The sequence below is a fragment of the Penaeus monodon genome, chromosome 10 (genome assembly GCF_015228065.2).
Source record: "Penaeus monodon isolate SGIC_2016 chromosome 10, NSTDA_Pmon_1, whole genome shotgun sequence".
Classification (NCBI taxonomy): domain Eukaryota; kingdom Metazoa; phylum Arthropoda; class Malacostraca; order Decapoda; family Penaeidae; genus Penaeus; species Penaeus monodon.
The window spans coordinates 24,737,000-24,744,499 of NC_051395.1; positions in this window are offsets into that span (position 1 = coordinate 24,737,000).

Consider the following 7,500-nt stretch of genomic DNA (forward strand, 5'->3'; position numbering starts at 1 on the left):
TCTCTGTCTCTGTCTCTGTCTCTGTCTCTCTCTCCCTCCTACTCCCGAAAGTGTAATTACCAAACATCTATGCCGATTACCGTACGCATTAAAAAATGAATGCCCCAAGTAACACATGCCTTCCTCCGACCCTCCTGTCCGAGCTCACGTGCCGTGACCGTTAACGGCCCATGACCGTTATTGCTTCCATCTACTGCCCCCTCCCCCTCCCCCTTTCTACTGTTAGCCTCTATACTCTTACCCCCCCCCCCCTACCTCTCCCTTGTGCCTTCCCTTGCTCTTACGCTGCCTCTATATCACGCTCTCTCCCGCCTTCTCCCTCTCCCTCTCTCTCTCTCTTTCCCTTTCCACTGTTATCAATTATCTTTATCATAGTTTACTGTGATAATCCTGCGATCTATGCGATCATTTTGTTGAAGCTTTAAATATAGCAAGGCAGAGAGGGAGGAGAGGAGGGGGGGGGAGGGGAAAAGAAATGGGTGTGGAAAGGGGGAAGAAGTGGGTAGAGGAAAGAGGAAAGAAGTGGGATGAGGAAAGAGGGGGAGGGGTGGGTAGAGGAGAGGGGGGAAGACATGGATATGGGGAAAATTGGGGCGAAGCAAAAGAGGGGAAGAAAAAAGGCAAAAAAGAGGCGTTGGCAATGGATGACTTGATAAGCCTACCCCGTTACGGAAGCGTGGCTGTTATCGCTTCGCTAAAATTGGCTTTAAACTGCGAGACCGAAAACCTTGGAAGATATATTCACAAGGATATTTTTTTCATTTACATTTCTGTTACATTCAAATCTGTGTTATAAAAATTGAATGCATCTTTTTATTCCCCTTTTTTTATAATATTCAAATCTGTGTGGGTGAAAACTTGAATATATCTTTTAATCAAAATCTTTTTCCCACGATTTCTCTTGATCCCGTACCGAAATGTGGCGCACAAAGGCCGTAGACTTTATCCGTAATATAGCCGGTCTGAAAAGCTGTACACTTGATTATGATGAATGATGGATGATGATGATGGCAATATATCAATTAATACATCATATTTTTTGGGGGGACCACAGCTAAATATATTTCGAAAAATAAAAAAAAATAAAATTAAAAATAAATCAGATACTCCTTAAAAAAAGAAAAAAATATGATAATAATGAAACGAAATGAAAATAATAAAAATAACTAGTTCATAAGATACATATCCCACGCACAGCCTATCCCTCCCCTAGGCCTACATTCCCACGCCCTCCTTAGGAATATCCTTGAAATAATGAGAGTACATAAAATACCTCGTCCCACGCGGCCTTGAGAAGTCGGTGCTATGATGGATCAGCTGACTTAATAGACCTCACTGAGCTGACCTTATGCTGACCACAAACACGGTGGATCTGGAACCGACTTTTGCTGACCAATTTTGCGTAAAGCTAATCAAATGCTGACCCGCGACGTACTGATTTTGTAAATTATGCTGAAATGCAACTTACGTGTGTATCTACTTCTATGCTGATCCCGTGCGATTTATAACGAAAAGAGATAATTCTATGCTTCAGTGCTGACTCTGCTCACACAAAGCTTAAATCCGCACTGCCATGAAGCTCAAAATACTAAATCCATGCTGACTTTTTAAACCTCAATACAATCTCACTGAATGTTGTAAACTCGGGGCCTTACGCTATGCTAATTCATGCTGATTCTCTTGATATGCACGATTAAGCGAATCCGTTGTTTACGTCATTCCTGCATTTTCTTTCTTCCCTCATTCATAAATCCGTTTAAATGAACGATTTCCTGGAGGGATGAATCACTTTGTAATTCTCGAAATCCGCGCGCGCGCGTGTGTGTGTGTGAGTGTGCACAATCTTCAGACCAATACCTTCTCCCTTCCTATCCCCTTTCCCCTCCCCACCCCTACCTCTACCCCCGACGCCTCCCCACCTCTCCCTCCCCTCCCCCTCCCCTCCTCCTCCCTTCCTTCCATCTCTTCTTATTTGATTTCCTTGTGAATAACCTTGAATCTGATTAAGATGATGATCGATTAACACATTGGCGGCCCGCAGGTGCTCACTTCGAGATCGCAAAGTCATTATTATCAGCCACGCAATCAACACCTCGTGATGTGTCTGTCTGTCTGTTTGTCTCTTTGTCTGTCTCTTCATCTCTCTCTTTCTCTCTTTCGTATGGAGTGGATCAGTGATAGAGGAATTATAATTATTAATAATATTAATAATGATAGAAAACAACAGCGAATATTAAAACAACAATAACAACAACAATAGCAATAATAATCATGATGATAGCAAAGATAAGTTATGATAATGGGAAAAATAGTAACACACCATTAAAAACACCGGCAATAATAGTGATGATAGCAACAACAACAACAACAACAACAACAGCAACAACAACAACTAAAATAACGGCACGGTCTTCTTGCGTGACTAAATTCTCTCCGCTCCGCACGGCTGGGGGAAAAGTGAATATAATAAGGATAATTATATATTCCGATGCTTCCAGATGCACAATTTCCTCACACCACGGTTACAGGGGGCGGGAGGAGGGTAGGGGTGGGAGGGGGGTAGGGAGGAAGGCCATGGTTAATAGAAAAGAGAGAATGGATGGATGGATGGATAGATGGGTGAAGTATGTGACCAAGAGAAAGAACGAAGAGAAAGAGAGAGAGAGAGAGAGAGAGAGAGAGAGAGAGAGAGAGAGAGAGAAAGAGAGAGAGAGAGAGAGAGAGAGAGAGAGAGAGAGAGAGAGAGAGAGAGAGAGAGAGAGAGAGAGAGAGAGAGAGAGAGAGAGAGAAAACCCGAGAGAATGATAAAAATTAAAGACACGAAAGAGATACGATAAAAAAAACGACATAAAAAAACAAGAAACCGAGAGACAACAAGAACAACAAAAAACAGACAAATACAAAGAAACACAACTACAGAGAGAGAGAGAAGCTCGAGTAAATCAGATCATCTTCCCAACAATTACGAAGATTAGCCAAGAGATAAGAAAGATGCGGATGTCCCAACAGAGGAGCAATTAGGCAAGGGTGACATCACAGTACCGTTGCAGCCAGAACAACATTGGCCAACGTCATTAAGAGAGAGAGGAGAATAAGAGGAAGAAGGAGAACAAGGAGGAAGAACAAGAAGACAAGGAGAAGAACAAGAGGAAGATGGGGGGTGGGGGTTATTATCATTGTTACTAGCATTATTATTATCATCACTATCAGTATCATTATTACTATCATTATTATTAATTACTATCATCAATATCATTATCATCACTGGTATTATCATCACTATCATTACTATTATCATTATTAGTTATTATCATCGATATCATTATAATTACCACTGCTATTACCACCACTATTATTATCATCATCAATATCATTATAATTATCATTATCAGTTATTATCAGCACTATCATTATTATTATCACTATTATCGTTATTATCAATTACAGTATTTTGTAAGAAAAGAAATGTCTTATCGGATTTTTTCTTTTATTTCTCCCGTCACCTTCTCTCTCTCTCTCTCTCTCTCTCTCTCTCTCTCTCTCTCTCTCTCTCTCTCTCTCTCTCTCTCTCTCTCTCTCTCTCTCTCTCTCCCGCCTGTTAAACAATCAACATTAATAAAATGAGAAAAAGATTAAAATCAAATAAAACAAAATAAAAATACAAATGATAAAAGTATCTGACGCAAAACGTTTCACAGACTGCATGTCAAACCAGAATTCCCCCCCCCTTTCCCTTCCCCTCCCTCCCCCTCCCTCTCCTTCTTCTCTTCCCTCCCTCCTTCCTCCTCCTCCTTTCCCCCTCCCCCCGCAAGCGAAAGTGATAAAAATCAAGTCACGCCGGAATATTTCACTGAAGTACGAAGAAAGTTACGTATGCATATTAGCATTACTTCGATACCCGATCTGAGAGAGACAATGATACCTTCACTAGTATGAGCTAATACTCCCCCCCTCTCTCTTTTTCCTTCTCTCTCTCGCTCACTTGTTCGTTCTCTCTCTCGCTCTCTTGCTCTCTCTCTCTCTCTCTCTCTCTCTCTCTCTCTCTCTCTCTCTCTCTCTCTCTTCTCTCTCTCTCTCTCTCTCTCTCTCTCTCTCTCTCTCTCTCTCTCTCTCCCTCTCTCTCTCTCGGCCCCCACTCCCCACCCACACCACCACAACACACAATCACACATCCGAACTCCACCATTAATTATCGTTAACACATAATAAGCCTCTAATGACACCAAGAACCACCGAACCTTAATGACAGTAATTCGCAACTACAATCACATTCTCGCTAACACAAATAGATGAGAAAAAAGAGAGAGAGAGAAAGAAAGAAAAAAAAGGATTTCACCACATTCACCCCCAGCTGAGATTAAAAAGTACGACTCACACGGAACTGGCACTTCGGATTCCCACGGACCTGGCACTGCCATGGGGAGGGGAGGGGGGGGGTGAGGGAATGGGCGGGTAGGTGAGTGAGTAGGTAAGTGGGCGGGTGCTTGGTTGCGTGTGTTGATGAGTAAGTGTGTGAATAAATGAGATAGATAGAGCGACACATAGTGTAGAGAGGGGTAGGGGTGAGTGAGTAAGTGAATGAGTTAGAAAAAGAGAGAGAGAAAGACAACGAGAGCGAGAGAGAGAGAGAGAAGAGAGAAAGAAAGAGAAAAGAAAGAGAGAGAGAGAGAGAGAAAGACAGAGAAAAAGAAAGAAAGAAAGAGAGGCAAGAGACAGCTATATGGGTGCGATGGCTATATTACCATTACTACCATTACTAGCACCTCCTCCTCCCACCAAACCCCACTTATCCCCCCCCGTCTCTCCTTCACTACTTCCTGGTGTTCGCAACAATAGATCATCAACCGTAGGCCTATATTTTTGGCCTATATTACTCAATTATTCTGTTGTTTCATTTTTTGGCATTAGCGTTCACTTCAAATACGCTCTCCTCTCTATCTCTCTCTCTACCTGTGAATCTTTTTATCCACACACACACACATACACGCGCACACACACACACACACACACCACACACACACACACACACACACACACACACACACACACGCGCGCGCGCGCGCGCGCGCGCACAAATATATATATATATATATATATATATATATATATAATATATAATATATATATATATATATATAACACACACACACACACACACACACACACACACACACACACACACACACACACACACACACACACACACACACACACACACACACACACATACACACACACACACACACACACACACACACACACACACACACACACACACACATATATATATATAGTATATATATATATGTATGTATATATATATATATATATATATATATATATATATATATATATATATATATATATATATATATATATATCTTTCCTAGACGTCTTTCAGGGGTTTATTTCCTCTCGCATTTTCCTCTTTTGACTTAGCGCATTCCGTCTTTCACTTCATTTACATCAAAGTCACTCCCTTTCCTTCCTTATTTCCTTTTCCGCCCTTTCCTCACTTCGTTTACGGTAAGAAAAAGGGGAAAAAATCCAACCCATTTTCTCTTCCTCTCTCTCTTCCTCCTCATTAATCTACCTGTCCTTCCCACACCTGTTATCCCTAATTGCTTTATGCTTTATCGCTCTCCGTTTCCTGTCACCGATTTCCTTGCCTCTCTGTCTTATTACTTTATTTATGCCATTTCCTGTCTTCTTATCGGATTTTCCTTCTTCTCTTTCGTCGACGTCTTCTTCCTTTTCTCTCTTCGTCTGATTTTTTATCTTTTTTTTCCACTTTGATATTATCTTTTTACTTATTCGTTTACATATTTATTGTTTACATTATCTCTTCTTCTCTCGACCTCCCTATCGGAATGATGATAACCAACATTGCAATAAAAGCAACACAAAGAAGAGAAAGAGAGAGAGGAATGGCTACATCCTTCAAATAAGAATAAAAATAATAATAAATAAATCTTCGTTTATGAAAGCATCCGCCTCTGTCCCTCCGCAGACGCAAGAAAAATGTTCGGAAGGTCGAAAACCATGTCGTAAAACAGGTAACTTTGAGCCGTCGGGGACCAACGTGGAATTCGGTAATCCGCCATTTTTACGACGTGTCTTCGGGACTTTGCGTTGCCGTCGCCCCCCCCCCCCCGCTCAAACAGCCCTCCTTGGCCCGTCTCTGTCTCTTTTTCCTTCTTTTTCTCTCTGACTCTTTCTCCTCTCTCTCTCTCTCTCTCTCTCTCTCTCTCTCTCTCTCTCTCTCTCTCTCTCTCTCTCTCTCTCTCTCTCTCTCTCTCTCACTCTCTTCTGTCTCTCTCATTTCTCTCTTTCTCTTCAATTTCTTTCTTTCTCTTTAATTTTTTTTCCCTCTTTCCTATTTCTCTCTCCCCTCCCTATCTCCGATGCAAATGAGAACAGAGGAAAGAGAATAATTAAAGCATGATAAACAACCGACAAAAGAAAGAGAAAGAGATGCAACGAAAGAAAGATACAGGCAGAGAAATCTTTAAAAAAAAAGACTCCCTTTCAAAATATAAAGAAAAAGAATGTCTCCAGACACGAACGACTTTGAAAATGCTTTCCGAATGCTTAGCGCCTTTAACGAGCGTGCGTGCGGCGTCAAATTGAAGGCTCTAGTTACGTGTGCACGCAAATGAGTGGGAAAGAGAGAGCTGAGTGTTACCTCGGGAATCCTAAAAGGGGAAAAAAAGAAAGAAAAAGAAAAATAAGATAATCAACAGCTATTCGTCTTTGAATCTCCTTTTGATTTCCTCCCTCCCTCGCTCCCTCCTTCCCTCCCTTCCTCCTCCATTCTTCCTCTTCCTCTTCTCCTTCGATTTCTCAACTCACTCCTCATCTTATCGTTTTATTCATCTCTCTTCCCCTTTTCCCCTCTGCTCAGCCTCTCATACACTCTCCTCAAATTCACCTACCCCTCCCTCTCCCCTCCGCTCCCCTTCTTGTCCCTCCCTCACCCCTTCCCCCTCCCTTTCCTCCCCCTCCATCCCCCCTCCCCCTCCCTTTCCTCCCCCCTTCCCCCTCCTTTCCTCCATCATCCCGTACAAAACATACATCGCGTGAGTCTCCCTCCCCACCCCCCGCCCCACCCCGTCACCCCACCCCCTCAGCGCCACCTACAGAAAAGCAATCACTTTTTCCCTTCTCCATTACCTATTCCTCTTTTTGCTCCTCCTCTCTGATTCTTAAACTTACGCAGGTCGGGCGGTGGGAACCGTTGCTCCACCCCCCCCACCCCCACCCCCACACTCTCTCTCGTGCCTGTGGGGAAGGTGGGGGCGGAGAGTGGGAGGGAGGAAGGGGCGGGGAAAGAGAGGGGGAAGTTAAGGAGTGACTGAACAAGGGACGAACGGTAGAAGGAGGGAGAGAGGGAGAGAAGGGGAGGGAGGGAGGGAATGAGAGAGAGGGAGAGATGAAGAGTGGGAGGGAGAGAAGGAAAGAGGGAGAGGGAGAGGGAGAGGGAGAGGGAGAGGGAGAGGG